Below are 16,958 nucleotides of genomic sequence, written 5' to 3' on the forward strand. Positions count from 1 at the left end.
CATGCAGATGACACTCAACTTTACCTGTCTTTCCCACCTGATGAGTGCTGTTTCTGATAAGGGATTGACATTATTTCAAGGATATTTTAGTCTAGATGATGATGCCTCCAGATTAAACTCTAAAACCAATCTTGGCATTCCCAGCGAAAACAGCCTGACCCCCAGCTAAAACAGCATGTAATTTGGGTGTATCAATGGAACACCAGCTACAAATCTGAGAATGCAGCCTCAGTCATAGTCATATCTGTTAATCTTGTACAATATTAGGAAGATCTAACCTTATATGACAATACTACACAATCTGTACAGGCCATTGCAATACATTGTTAGCTGGACTACCTGCTTGTGTAGTGAGACCACACATCACATTCAAAATTCCACAGCAGCACCTCTGGTCTAATCAGAGACGCATGTTTGTACCTCCTTTGTTACTCTTCATTGGCTTCTTATTCATGGGTTTCATCAGGTCACTTTCCACAGGTGTATAAAATCAAACACTTAAATTATGAATCCAGACTGGATGGTGTGTCATCAATACATCTGTGGAAATGGGCTTGATCAAAGATAATTAAGGGCGGAGCAAGATACTTCATGAGAAGACACTTCCTGGAACCCGAATCACAAGAGGGGGGGTCAAAATCCCCCTTTATGCAGAGCAGAGGCAGCAACTGTTCCATTGAAGTCTATGGACATAGATCAGAATTTCAACTATAAGCTAAAATCTCCATTCTCTAGAGTTAGGAATGTGAATTTTGGGCACGGTTTCATGACCCTCAACCCCTTCTGACCACTTCAGGTACCTTTTTAGCATTTTTGAGCATTCCCGTCTGGAGAAAATCGACTTTATATCAGGTGTGCCCCTCTTGTTTATTCTGCTTATTGGCCGGTTGCTACGTACGCTCTACCTTGACAACACATTAGCCAGCCAGCTGAACCAAATCCTGATTTGTGCTAACGACGATCAGATGGCGCTGGGGTAACTTAATGAGAGCAGCGACATATTTCCATTATTCCATTGATGTTTTTATTCAATTCCTTGAAATGTAGGCTATGCTTTGTGTGTGTTACTTCCATATTAGAACTAATAAATGTAGAGGGCTTGAAAGAGCAGCAAGATTATTTTGGAACATCATCAAGCATTGATAATCGAGTGCTTGATTTTGTACACCTGTGGAAAGGGACCTGATGAAACCCATGAATACGTCTGACACGCAATGACGCGCCTCTTTATGTAGAGGAAGTGATCCCCGTTTTGCGCCCATAGACATGAACTACGACGACGTATCTTGCTACGCCTTAAGGATCTTTGGCTTGATGGAACCCAAGTATAGCAGGCAAAATTAAATTCTGGTCCCTTATTTTGCAATTACTGGATCTGCATTTTGCTACCTTAACGCCATGGGTGCCTCTCAACTTCTCTCCTCAACGCTCGGTCCTCCAGGCTCGTTTCCACTGATCTATAACTAACACTGGATAGACTATCCCATTGTTGCCGCCCCATCATTCTTTATGTAGATCAGTGAGGACGAGGACAGAGGAAGGAAGATCGCTATATAAAAGGCGAATGAGAGGCACCCCATGATCCAGCCTAATTAGTCCCCTCTTGACCACTGCGGTCCTCTGATGAGTGTTTGTGTTGTGTTGACCATCCGCTTTTTTCTCAGAGAATCTTGTGGAATGAGTTACCTAATGTTCTACTTCCTTTCAAAAATGTTTACATACTTATCTGCTCATCTTGCATTCCATAAATTAATTATGGTTATTTTGTATGTGCTTTGAATATTTATGTTGTTAATATGAAAAGTCACTGTTTTCATTATTAATATTATTACTCTTATCACTATTACTATTATTATTATTATACTGATGTAGGTTGTTCCAATTTATTTGAAACTATCATTAACATTATATGGCAGGCATCTTATTGCAACAAGAGTTTTGACAGGGTATGATATGAGGTCAACATGGTATAGAAACAGAATTTTCGAGGAAAACTACTCCAGAAAAAAACGGTCAGATGTCTCAGCAACTGTTGAGAAAACACTGGTCTAACACTTATTTAAAGTCATGAGAATTCCTGAAATGTCAAAATTCAGCTAAAGGGGGAAGCAACATTGTGAATAATTGTGTAGCTGCATACATTGCGGCCTGAATTAAAGCAGTACTATTGACTCAGAGGATGCAGTTTGTGAAGACTGAAGAAAAAGTAAAAATTGTAGAGCGCTTGAAGGCAGGTATGACCGCAACAGTAGAGTGCATGTGCTCAGCTGTGCGAAAGGCATGTGTCTTCCAGTTCCCTGGTACTGTTTTGACAACATATGACTAGGGGAGAGCGGGTAGGTGTCACACTTTTTACTAAAAAATCAGTTTCCGCAAAAACTGTCCCTTTCAGGACACAAAGGAAGCCTCATGTGTCAGGTACAAATGGAGGGACCTTGATCAGCTTGAATATAGTCAAATGCACCTTAAGCAAATGTGACAACTAACCCCATAGCGGGGTAAGTTGTCCCTATATTATTCCAATGGAATAATACCACATATTAAGGTATTTTAAAAAATGATGTAAAAAGTTTATTTGAGCTTGAAATGAACAGGAAAGATCTTTTCATTCATTTTCATTCCTTTACATGACTATTAAAAAAATATATATATTTTTTTTTTTTCACTTTTATTAGCCTCCATGTGTTTTAGTGTGTGACAACTAACCCCTCCAGAAATGTGACAACTACCCCATATGACATATAGCACAGCTAAGAAGAAAGCTTACTCAATTGTAGCCCTCTCATACTTTTAAATGGTACTAATTATGTTGTTGATACACCAGTAATGAGTTAGAAGAAAAAACATTTCTCTAACGGTTTTGACCAGTGCCATGTAGTGGCTGAGATATGACAAATGTGACAACTTAAGCCGCCTTCACATTGGCACAGTAGATACGGCTGCGAAACGGCCGGAAGTCATTCATTTCCTATGGAGATTCGCAGACCGTATGCGAATGGGTCCGAACAGTGCGGTGCGAAAAAAATCGGGTCCGTTGGTCATCCGCATGCGTTAAAATAATTGAACTCGTAGGCCTACGACAGCAACGGACGGTTCCTATCCGAAGGAAGTTAGCGTTGCTATGGTACTGATAAACAAATTGAATATCTATCTTTTATAATGTCATATTACATGCTTTTAAACGATAAAGTTTAAAACAAAAGTCATCGAAAAGGAACGTGTATGATCCATAGTGGTGCATAAGCCCATCTTGTGAAAAATAAAATGAACGGTTGATGTAAAATAAATAATTATTTCCAAACGAAGTTTTTTGTCATGTCACTGTCTTACATGGTCTTTTAACACTATTAGGGCAGTTAGACAATTAATTTAGAAATAAAATAGCACTATTGTACATTTTACTCCCAAACTCGAAAAGTCTCCGACACTTCCAACGGTCAAGTCCGACGTCGTACGGGGGAGCACTGCGAATCACGGAGTCGGAGTGCCAATGTGAAGGCGGCTTTACCCGTGTGACATCTTACCCCACTCTCCCCTACTGGCTATTTAAAGTCGTCCAGTTTTGGCGTCAACTTGTTGTCTAGCCCTGGCTTGTGACTGCACATCTCAGGATGCGGGATGGACACCAGTTCAAGCAAGACCTAACAAAGGCCAACTGTGTCAGTGAGTGAGTGAGAAGGGCTAATTAAGCAATAAGCCCCGAGAGGCCGTGCGTTATACTGTAGGCTATAATCGAACAGCTAGGGGCGTTGTTACGACGCGAAGAGGAGTACCTGCTGTGAAACAATTGCAACTTTGGACGCCGATAGCTTCCAGAAGATCCTGCCTGCTTCTATGGGGCTAAACACGGCGTGAACATACACGCGGGAACCTCTAGTTGCGTGATATAAAACGCCATTTGGCTGTCAAAAAGTGGCGTGTATATTAACGCAGACTCATGATGCCACGAACGCTAAAAACGGCGTGAACATACACGCGGAAACCTCTAGTTGCGTGATATAAAACGCCATTTGGCTGTCAAAAAGTGGCGTGTATATTAACGCAGAGTCATGATGCCACGAACGGCGTGAACATACACGCGGAAACCTATGCTATACCTATGCATGCATCATGAGGTATAGCAAGTATATGATCACCAATTAAATTCTGTCTCCTGTTAAACTCACTGGTTTGTTTCTGCAAAGGCAAATAATACCATCCCATTCTTATTATGTTCCTATTCCTCACCACAGTAGTTAAAGGGATATTCCGCCATTTTTGGAAATACGCTCATTTTCCACCTCCCCTCGAGCAAAACAATCGATATTTACCTTGTTCCCGTTCATCCAGCCATTCTGTGAGTCTGGCGATACAACTTTTAGCTTCAGCCTAGCATAGATCACTGAATCGGATTAGACCATTAGCTTCTCGCCTGCTAGCTTCATGTTTAAAAGTGACTAAGATTTCTGATAATTTTCCCATTTAAAACGCGTCTCCTCTCAAGTTAGAAAGTGCAATAAGACCAACTGAAAATGAAACCTGGCGTTTTTCTAGGCTGATTTGACATGGAACTACACTCTCATCTGGCGTAATAATCAAGGCAACTTGCAAACGTACCATAGGCGCAGTGATATCGTACGCAGCATCTGAAAATAGTCCCCATAGACATCAAGCAGTAGTAGTGCCAGTAGCTGCAAGTTGCCTTGATTATTACGCCAGATGAGAATGTAGTTCCATGTCAAATCAGCCTAGAAAAACGGCAGGGTTCATTTTCAGTTGGTCTTATTGCACTTTCTAACTTGAGAGGACACACGTTTTAAATGGGAAAATTACCAGAAATATTAGTCACTTTTAAACATGAAGCTAGCAGGTGAGAAGCTAATGGTCTAATCCGATTCAATGATCTATGCTAGGCTGAAGCTAAAAGTTGTATCGCCAGACTCACAGAATGGCTGGATGAACGGGAACAAGGTAAATATCGATTGTTTTGCTCGAGGGAAGGTGGAAAATGAGCGTATTTCCAAAAATGGCGGAATATCCCTTTAAACAACATGGGTTTACAAGTGATTGTAGGTTAAATTACTGTCCCCCTTTTTTTTTTTACAGAAAAACAGAAATCATTGCCTCACCCCATCTTTTTGAGCAGCTCTGACAGTGAATGTAAGTTTTTCATGCAATTTCTCTCTCCTGATATATTTTGTCATTTTGCCGGTCAGCTTGTTTTGTTTCTTTGTTTATTTATTTGTTTTATTATTTTTTTCCAGGAGAATGCTACAACAAGTCAGAAATGGGAGTACACAAACATTCAACTCAATTATCACATATTACAGAATAAATAATTATATTCTAATTAATACTGCAGTGTTTGTTGTTAATGTATCTAAATGCTACTTTTAGGCTAATTTCATATACATATTGAACAGGTTGGTAAAGCAAATTTGCTGCTGGCAGCAGGCGCGTAGGAACGTAGTAAGCATTGGGGGGGACAAGAATGAGGTCCGTTGCGCGCGCCGAATTTTTTTGATATTAATAAATAAAGGGGGCGAATTATAAGTCACATAAGAGATAAAACACCTATTGCTGAAGTTTTAATGGCCCTCTGTAAGATGCCACTTTGAAAATATGTATTTCAGTCTTTTTCTTAACCTATTTTTGGAACTGGGAAGAACATCTGCACATAGGCTATTCAGAACACATTTCTTCCCTGAAAACGCACACAGCTAGTCTGTAGGACAACTTACTCCCCCAATGCTTTACATGGTTGCATAAACGTTGCTTAAATGAAAATATGTTTCTTCTTCTTGACTTTTCATATGCCATCTAAGTAAATTTTATGTCAGCTGACAGATGGATGCGCGTTTTGGGCACAATGAATGGGTTTGCCCTAAATGGAGACGCAGGGAGAGCGCGCTGTGGCGATTGTTACCTGTAGCCAGCTCAACAAAGTAACGTGGTTAGAAGATTCCTGTATGCTGCATTGCCGTGACCATTTCCTTGTGGATTTTTCTCATTGGAATACAGCTAACGATAGCGAAAGCTGAGATTGCCTTGCGCATCAGTGTTGGAACGATACTCAAGATAAACATTGTTTTTCGTGTCTGGGAGATCTCGTTGTCGTTTTTGACTGTCGGCTTCTTATGTTTATTGTTTGGACGTATGGACACTGAACTTTGAGGGGGTGTTTGTTTGTGCATTATGAAGCTTTGTGTTAATTAGGCCTAGTAGGCCTATGTGTCGGGCCTTCACCTCAGCGCGTAAGTTGCGCGCTAGGTGGCCACGAACGAACTCATTGCTTAATTTGTGACAAAATACAGTGAGTAGCCTATTCATCTTTCATGTGTGTTTTTTCATTTGTTAGATTATTGCATGTTTGACGTAGTTTGTAAACAGGCACTCTGCCCGTTTATCTTAAGTCAACCGAGGCCTTCGGTTGCTCATATCCGCCCGTAACCTTATGTGCGTCGTGACAGTGTGTAGATTATAATAAGAGGCAAATTGTTACACATTTAATTTTAAAAGCATAGCCTATAATAGGATGAACAAAGTGTATGGACTTGCTAAATCCAGGTAACCAGATAATTAGGCTATGTGCCACGTCCGATTTCGCAAGTGATAAGTCTACATTTAAAAGCGACAGCCGTAAGACTAACTTATTTAGGCTATCGTAGACTACTGTATTCACCCACAATAGGCTATCCTCTTAACTATTTCGAAAAGAATGAAAGAAGGCCGTACACTAAATATTTGGACTGAGGGAGTAGCCTACAGCTTTCAGACACTCAAGGTGAGGAAGTGCTCCATGCTGCATTATTGAGACGGGCTTCGTTTCGGGAAACATTCTTAAAACACAATGTGAAAGACCTCCGATGAGCACCGATAGCTATAGTTATGGGGCCGTAACTCAGGAGGATATAATTAAGCTAAGTAATCAACAACATCTGTACTTTGCAGCGTTTTTCTTTCGGGAGGGGGTCCAACATTGGGGGTGTCCCGACCCCCCCCCCCCGACCCCCGCGGTTCCTATGCGCCTGCTGGCTGGCAGGTCCGCTGATCATCTCACAAAATGTTTGTCCAGGGTGGTCCAAGTATAGTCTATCAGTTGGTAGAAATGTTTAGCTTTGAAACCAATTTATCCAACGTTGGCCCAACCATATCTTCATAATACCCTTCCAACCTTCTGCCAACCAAAAAACAACTTATCCAACGTTGGGCCAACGTTGGCCCAACCATATCTTCATTGTACCCTGCCAACCTGCTGCCAACAAAAAAACAACCTATCCAAAGTTGGCCCAACGTTGGCCCACCGGACAAAATTACGTTGGCCCAATGTCAGCGCCCAACGTTAGCCCAACACAACTTCTGACGTTGGCCCAACGTTGGCCCAAAGTCAGCTTGCTACCTGGGTAGATAATCATTCTTCCACCAAGAAATATATTCCCTCCATATGAATGGTTGCCAAGCAACAACAAGACGCAGCCACTGCTAGTTTTGTGCTAGCGCATTACTATAGAACGAAATGCGGTCAAGGTGTGTGTTTATCGTGCTATATACAACGGCATCGAACGCGATTCAGCCAATCATAATCAAGGACCGGAACTATCCGTTTTAGAAAGGGATACAAACTATTGTCTCTTCTGATTTTTCGGTCTAGTGTGGCCGGAAAACTTTGTGTACTCCAACCGCGAGGGAGATCTCCCAGCAAGTTATCCAACGTTGGCCCAACCATATCTTCATAATACCCTTCCAACCTTCTGCCAACCAAAAAACAACTTATCCAAGGTTGCGCCAACTTTGGCCCAACCATATCTTCATAATACCATTCCAACCTTCTGCCAACCAAAAAACAACGTATCCAACGTTGGGCCAACGTTGGCCCAACCATATCTTCATAATACCCTGTCAACCTGCTGCCAACTTAAACTCAACTTATCCAACGTTGGCCCAACCATATCTTCATAATACCCTTCCAACCTTCTGCCAACCAAAAAACAACTTATCCAACGTTGGGCCAACGTTGGCCCAACCCAGTGGCGTAACAGTAGGTGCAGCCGGTGCAGTCGCACCAGGGCCCGTGACCTCCCGGGGCCCGTCGCTACCGCCCTGGCCTTTTTTTTTTTTTTAGAACTTCACCATTAAGAATCAAACTATCAAATAAAAACGGCTAAATCAAACTAGAATGCATTTCCCGGTGGGAAAGTGCGAAGTGTGCTTGCTCAGACGCGCCGCGACAGCGCCCGGCAGGAGACGCGACCGCTTGTCCTCAGGTCAGAGCGCCAAAGTTTGGCCAAGATGCAAAGCTGCTTCGAGTTTGGCGGCGTTGCCCTCAATTGCCGAATTCTTACACTGACCTGACAAGTTGCCTAGGTTCATCAGTGGTATGGCCCAGAGCACCTCCAATGTAAAAATGTAGATGTCATCCCAAAGACGTAAAGAGATATGAGCCAAAATGCATTTTTGCTAATTGCGGCGCCCCCTAGTGGCCAAATTACAACACATTTACTGAGGCTACTTTGGATGGTGTCCAAAATCATCCCGACAAATATGGTCTCAATACCTCAAAGCGTCTCCGAGATTTGACCTCACTTCCTGTTTGGACGCTTCAACATAGCCCTTGACAGCCAATCAAATTCTAACGCTTTGATGTATGAAAATGAAATGTACACCTCTAAGGTCTGTAGACCTTGTGTTGAATTAAGTATGACTTGTTCACGTGTAGCCAGCATGAAACACGTAACCACTGAAGGAAGGAGGGAGCCTAAGGAACTAGGCATGTTTCTAGAACAAATACGAGTAATGTTAGGAGTATAGCTATTCTGTTATGCGGGAACATCCGCAGTTTACTCACTGTTGAATAAGTTGCAATGTGTTATAGCCTAAAATGGATGGTAAAATAAACAGGACGACTCACCTGTTCAAATGATGTAATAGGATAAAATTTGGTTTTGATATGTCAAAGCAACCAGGCTGTTACTGGTTAACGTTTCTGAATATGAAATCGATTTTGGATTGGTTGCATGTGATAAAAGCTGTGCCATTTCCTGTCCAGACAGCATTCATATTCAGAAATACTGTACACCGGCAACAAAGACACACACGCACACGCACACGCACACACACACACACACACACACACACACACACACACACACACACACACACACACACAAACACAAACAACTCTTTCAAACAGAAACGTCAGTCCGTTACATCTGCCTCTTGTCCACAAACTGCATGTCGCTGAGTTGACCAGCAACGAAGACTTTCACATAAACACACACACACACACACACACACACGCGCACACACACACACACTTACACACAAATACACACCACCCCCTCAAACACAAATATATGTCTGTTACGTCTGCCTCATGTCCACAAACTGCATGTTGCACAGTTCACCCACATCTACCCACAATTCTTTGATTTATAAATAACCCCAGCATTAACCCTCTAACCGCCCGGGTTTTTTTGGATTTTTGCATAAAAAATTCAAAAGGCCATGGCTTGAAAGTGGTCAGAGATAAAGTCCTACTGTAAATGTGAAAATCATTGAGTATGAACTAAAGTTTATAAAGGGAGTAAATTTACTCATCTAATTTGCATATTATGACGTCACAGATTGGCAATAGCGTCAAATTATGCACATTTTAGTAAATACTGATTGTTGAACACATTTGAGCAGTTTTACTTTGATTTTTGTAATTTCTCCGACATAACAAACAAACAGGACCACAGCCACATGTAAACCAACAATAGTAAACTATTAGTATTACCACAATCCCTATGTTACTATATAATAAAGTAGCCTGGTCAAATCAGTTCCTATTGCGGATGACTTTGTAGTTCTTCAGAGCCCTATTTTTACTAGACCTGCTGTCTGTACCATGTCAATTACAGACACTATCATCATGATTATCACTGGCACCAAGCACACCATGCTTATTTTGGCCCTTTGGTCAACATTGCTGCAGGGAAACATTGACATACACACGCAAAGACCCACCTCCATTCACAGACGCATCTTGACTGTCACTGCCAATGAACGACCGATCATAATCTCCAAAAGGCAGATATTCTCCTTCAGAATCAGAGTAGGTGAATGGCAGACCCAAGACTTCATAACACACGACTTTGTTTTTTAACATTTGCCGTTTTTCTGCTTCAATTTGTGCATAGCGATCGCGCATTTCACATCCGCGTTATAAACAGGAAATGCGTCTCTTTTTTTTGTTTCTCGCAAGTAATACAGGTACTTCCTGAAAACTTTTTTACTCGAATTTGGGCTTGAATCGAAGCTCTGGATGTCTGCCAACTAGTGGTGGAGAGTACAAAGGCGATTTGTCACCCTACTCGGATCTACCGTCTGTTTTAATCAGTGATGTTGCTTGTCGCCGTACGGCGCCTTGGGCGGTTAGAGGGTTAAAAAACTGCAATGTGTCAAATCTTATTATACAACAATTGGGTTCTATAGAGCTCCCCAGTCCCGCCCACAGCCTAGTCCGGAAGTAAAAATCCAATACAATTTCTCCATTGACAATTGGAGAATAAGCCATAACATCGTAACCGTCCATGGTAGACTTAAAACCAGCTACGATGTGACTAAGCGATTATACCTGCTCATGTAGATGTCAAAAGTTAATGGGGGCATCAACCTTGTTTTGAGAAAACAATGCTTTATTCACGATTTAACGAGAGAGTACTACACTACCCGACACCCTAACATGTAAAACTGGTGAAAGCAGAGCCTTTGATTGGTAGAGATCGCCGTTGCCATGGCAATGCCAAACAAACTGTACTCAGCTTTTCCCGCGCCTATCGTCCAGCTTCGTCTCGCTGGAACTTCAAAACTTAAAATGGCTGCAGGGCTGATCAGGACCGATGTGTGGTCTTCCGAAAAATAACGGTTTTCTCATCTTGAAGGTTGAATTTACTCAATGGAAACGGTAGGAAGTAATCATCTTCTTTTCTCAGATTAATATGGAACCATGTTAAACTCTGGTTAGGCTGCAAATGTTGGAAATGTGTGTACGTTTGCAAAGCATCCTGGGATTTGAGTTCTCTATCTCGGAATTTAAGATATGTACACAGTCTTGTACCTTTCGCTTTTTTTACATTTTCTGTTCATTTTTTCACTCGAAATTATAAGTTATATGCTTATGAGTCACATCGTAGCTGGTTAGCCTAAGGCATGGTCTAAAACTCTTTATATCCGAATTTTTCCAGAAGTCAATGGGAGAAATGAATGAGAATTTTACTTCCGGACAAGCACCTCTCTCGGAGGAGGGGCGGGACTGGGGAGCTCTATGAAGCGGTTTCTTTGTTTCTGATTGGCCGAGAGACGTTCCATGAGTTGAGATATCCCACGATAATCCACTCAGACTTTTCACAGCTAATAATAAATCACTCCGCGATACAATGTCAAATTGTCAAGTGTAAACCGAACTGTCACGTTGCATCCAAGCTGAAATACAGACGCTCGGAACATAGAATATGACGGAGGTGGATATTAGCTGGTTGGATGGCATGTAGGCTAAGTAAAATAGTGATGTTTCAAAGCTAAAAGCATGTCCTAACCAGACGCAATGCGAGCTAACGTTTATTAGGCTAGATTCTACATTGCTTGACAACGGGAGAGATAGAACTAACGACTGGCTTTTGGCCATAGCAACGTGCTTTTAGAACTAACGACTGGCCTTTGGCCATAGCAACCATCCATTTAGAACTAGTAACGGCAGTTTGTCCTGCAAGTAGTAGAAATTTGTGGCGGAGAGAAGTTAGTTCTACAAACAAGACAGTTTTAGCGATTTAAACGTTTACATGATAATGAGAAATTAGCGCAAAAAAGAAGTGGTAGAATTGTTGTATAAAAGCAATATAGCACTCGTGATCGTGGGTTGTTGCTGGATATTCCCACGGGTGTTGTTCGGTCGTAGCCTCCGGCCTCGAGGCTACGGCCGAACAACACCCGAGCCTCCGGCCTCGAAGCTACGGCCGAACAACACCCGTGGGAATATCTAGCAACAACCCACTCCCACTCGTGCTATATTGCTTAAATATGTATACTGTATGGGCAATTCCATGCAAAACTGTCAGTCCATAACCCCACACAGCATCATACTATGATGTGGATGATGATTTCTTAAAAGTTTACCATTTCGCTCTTCTTGTTTGTACAACATATTCGATGACATTGTTAACATAATCATTTGCATTATATAAATGTAACCCCCTTTTCCACTCTTATGTCTCAACATATACTGGAGTCACATTCATAAACATAGACAGGATCCTAGGTTCTCAATTTGCTGGACTCACTTTCTACCATAAAGTTAAAGAATAGTAATAACAGAAGAAAAGGTAAGAAGATGTTGATGGCGTGATTAACTAGTGTGGTCCCTCCACTGAAGAATTTCTATACCACTGCAAATATGTAAATCCTCAGAAATGTCAAGTGACTACAGTTACTTCTACCTGCTTTGATATATCATTTCATAAAAAAAAATGTGGCCATAATAATTATATTGCAATTATATCAATTCAAGTTTTCTTTGCAGCACAAACAACAATAGGCTACAGTTTACTTTACTTCAGGGCGTAATGTTAACAACTTCGTTAACATTAAGTTTGTTTGTTTGTTGTTCTGTATTGACAGCAGACGGCAGAATGCAGGTGCACGCAATGGATATGTTTTTAAAGAGAGTGCATTCGCTTCCACATGAACCTCGGAATGTGCTGCACCAGAACAAAGACACTGAATGCTATGCTTTCTATTGTGCGTGTGGCTCGTTTTTCAGATTTGCTTGCTAAATTTAAAAAAGCCACACAATTTAACTGAGTCGCTCATTCTAGCCTGCAAATGGTTAAAGTGATGCTAGGGCCAGATGCTGCATAAGAAATGGAAAAACTCCACTGACCAGTTGGCCTTGCCAGTTGATCGCTAACGTGAGATACGTGGATGATGAGATTTCAGATAATTTTATTTCGCAAAGAACTGGACAATGCTACCGGAGATGAGATGTTCAGGGTAACAGAATTGTTGCCTGCTTTACAAACCATGAGCGTACAGGGGAGCTACATCCGGTGCAGAACTGAAGTGTTGAATTAGCTTCCACTATTAAAGTAGCTATAACAGATGTGGGAGATGGACCAGTCATCTAAAATGAATTGTACGCGTTGCGAACGGAACGCTTCAGTTACGCGTCCAGTATAGCTTTCCAGTTAAGTTAGCAGGGATATGCGTAGTTTGCACTGACGGGGCAGCATCGATGACAGGTCAAGTCAAGCTTCATAACGAAAGCCAAGCAGAAAAATCCTGCCATGGTAGCGACACATTGAGTGTCGGAAAACTCTTAACTGTAAAAAAAAAATATGCCCCCGACCTTGCTTTGAATCAAGTCGTAAAAATAGTTAATTATAGCCTATGTTAAGTCACGTCCCCTTCAAACACAATTACCCTATCCTCTGCAATGAAATGGGTATCCAAAATATCACATATGTTAAAGGCCGTATTGCAAGGTTTGCATTATTAAACAAATTTGCATTAGGTACTACTCATCTAAACTGTTATCCATTGTAGGCCTATTTGATGTTGCAATGATTTGAGGTTTGCAATGATTCTTCTTTCCCCCTCAATGTACTCTATTGCGTCACGTTGGGGACCACTGAACAAGCCCCCTTGAGATTGACATGAGAGAGGAGTAAAGAGAAACGGGCAAGACACGGTTCAGCAGTAAAAAGTGCAGATTATAGATAGATACATAGATATATACAGATATCCTAGATAGATACAGTATATAGACATATAGATATATATCACGTCACATTTTGCTGGTTGGGGGTGGCCTGACCAGCGATCACGCAGTCCACCACTGCAGTTTACATGGAATAGCACTGCCTTGCCTAGCCTACCACACGCACCTGCCATACACAGCTTACTTTCTCCCTGTCTTGGTAAGCCATACCCTGACGGTGTCAATGACAATCAATCAGGAGGAGTAGTTATTGAAAATAATCACGCTTTAGACATGACCAGCCTACTTGGCAGCAGCTTGCAACAGGGGGATTCATAGGTGGCACATAGACCATACAGCTAGCATGAATGCAAATATTTTTAGATCTTCTGACTAAGTTTACTGTACTTATTCAAACGACATCAGCACCACTGCCACTGGATATAAAGCAAACATTGACTTTCACTTGGTGCTTCATTGACTGTAAAAAAGTGTAATAATATTATCTATGCACTGCCTGATGTAGACTAGCTTGACTTGCTAGCTCGATGAGTTGCGAAATGATATCAGCAACACGTACTCGTTCCATATTAAACTTAGGCTACAGTTAACATAGTTTGGCTTTCCAGGCTACTTGGACCATGCATTTAATTACCTTTCACTGCCTTCACGTCTGCCAGGCTCCAAACTGTCTTCATAACAGCAGTTGCAATTCAGTATAAACAGCCTCGGTAAAGTTAAAACCAACTAGCGATGCTAGTCGCGATTAGCATTTGAACTGCAGTTAGGTAACCTACCCTCATAACTAGACGGCTTCCCAGGCTACTTGGACCATGCATTTCATTACCTTTCACTGCCTTCACGTCTGCCAGGCTCCAAACTGTCTTCATAACAGCAGTTGCAATTCAGTATAAACAGCCTCGGTAAAGTTAAAACCAACTAGCGATGCTAGTCGCGATTAGCATTTGAACTGCAGTTAGCTAACCTACCCTCATAACTAGACCTCTCAAATTCCGAAAAATGCATTAAAATAACATTGGACTACGTTGTTATTTTTGTTAAACCTTAGGGTGGCTATGATATAAATGGTGTAACGAAATTTGAAGTGTAAATATACAAACTTTATGAAAGTGTAAGCCACAACCTTTTCCTACAGGAATACATGGAAAACATAACCCCATAACCTCCATAAGGAGACCTCCCCAAATTCAGAAACATTTATTAAATTGAAATGGACAACAACGTTATCTTTGGTAAACTCTTAGGTGGCTATGATATAAATTATGTGACGAAATTCGAAGTCTAAACACACTTACTGTTGAAAGTGTAACTGCGATTTCCATAGGACTACATTCTAATTAAAATCCTCGTTGCCTCACGCACACCACTCTACTTCCGGTATTTCGCCTGCTTTGTGGGGGTGTCATATGATCCTCTGAGTGAAATACCCAGAATGCTCAGGTCAATACAAATGATCCAAAACACACCGTCACTGAGAAACATCGTGTGATTGTCTACTATATATAACAACTGAACACACATTGTATTCAACAGCGAGTAAGTCCGCACTTGTCCCTCGGGACCATGGTATCTCTAAGAATTTCCCAGTCTTAAGGTGAGACAACGATGCGGACAAGCCTAGAATTACACCATTGGTGTACCGTTGCAGACCATCCCATGTCAGTCAATCGAGGATTGAGTAATATCGAGTTTGAAATCATGATGTCATTGAACTATATGCGTCAGACTTGGAACAATGCTGTGCTGTGGCATACACATCAGTACCTTTTACAAGAATGGCAATAAATAGATTTTTTTTTTTAAATATCAACATTGTATCTTAAATCACTCTGAAATGTCCTTTTGGCATGACCTAAAGCAATTTAAGATGAGCTATTCCGGTTAATAGTATACATTCACCAACACTCACGTTTTTGCTAATTATAGAGCCATCGACAGACCAAATAACACCAAATTTATTGGGGGTGCTTTGAATGGGGTCTCAAGTCATCCCACCAAATATGGCTTTCATACGTCACAGCATATCCAAGATAGGCGCACTTCCTGTTTGGCGGCTTCGCTCGCTGAATTTAATTGGTTATCACAGGCGAACGCTTAGACGTATGAAGACGAAATCAAGGCGGTTGATCCACCTTGGTCTGTAGATCACGCGTGCCAAGTTTCATGACGATCGGATAAACTATGCGGCCAGGGTAGCTTTACTTTGACTTTGAACAAAATTCAAAATGGCGGAAAATCCATCATGGCGGAAAATTACATCACATGGTGCGTTGGAATCAGCTGAGTCAGAGGATTCCAATGGTATAAGTTTTATCAATATCGGCCATACGGATCAAAAGTTACGGGCATGAACATGTTTTCCATCTTTGACCAGTTGGTGGCGCTAGAGCGTGAGAGTGGCGAGCATGAAACCTGGTGGTGTCAATCAGGGTAGTCTCCTCTATCAGCATACCAAATTTCATGACTTTATGTCTTACGGTTTGGGCTACAGGTGGAAAAATGTGTGGGCATCAGCGCTCAAAAGTCGCTTTTCCATTCATTCCTATGGGGAAAAATCGACCGGAAAAACTGGAATAACGGGAGAACGACAAGGCGTATCGAAAAGCTTTATACAAGCCACCATCCTCGCATCAGGACGCACGCGTGAGAAGTGGAACGGCGTCTCTAGCTCAAAATCCCTAGGACAAGATAGGGAGACAAAAATGTTCTGCAAGATAAATAAATTTGATAATAATAATAGGAAGAACAATAGTGTGCTTTTGCAAGCACACTAATTACCATCTTTCCTTGTCGTCATACTGTTTCGCCAGAGTATCTTTCTTTCTGCTGAGATACAGCAAGGATTTCTGGGTAGGCTAAGTAATTTGTTGCAATTTTTTGAATGGATAGTGCGGCGGCACATTTCAGTCATCGTTCCGAGCAAAATGCCCTTCAAACACAAAAGCGGCTGCAAGAAGCGGCAGGAGCGTTAGGAGCAAGGGGAACTAACACTAACATATATTTTTCAACTTGCCAAAATGCTGCTGGTTGTATAGGCTATTTACGACAATGTAACATCCACATTCTGGGAAGTATGTAGCCTACATTGCCTGTGACTGTGACAACAGCTGAGCGATCTTTTTCCAAACTCAAACTTATTAAGACTTACGGAGCAGCATGGGGCAGGAGAGGCTCAGTGGGTTAGCTATCCTGTCCATTGAAAATACGAGAGCCAGCGCATTAC

The sequence above is a fragment of the Sardina pilchardus genome, chromosome 15 (assembly GCF_963854185.1).
Source record: "Sardina pilchardus chromosome 15, fSarPil1.1, whole genome shotgun sequence".
Lineage (NCBI taxonomy): Eukaryota > Metazoa > Chordata > Actinopteri > Clupeiformes > Clupeidae > Sardina > Sardina pilchardus.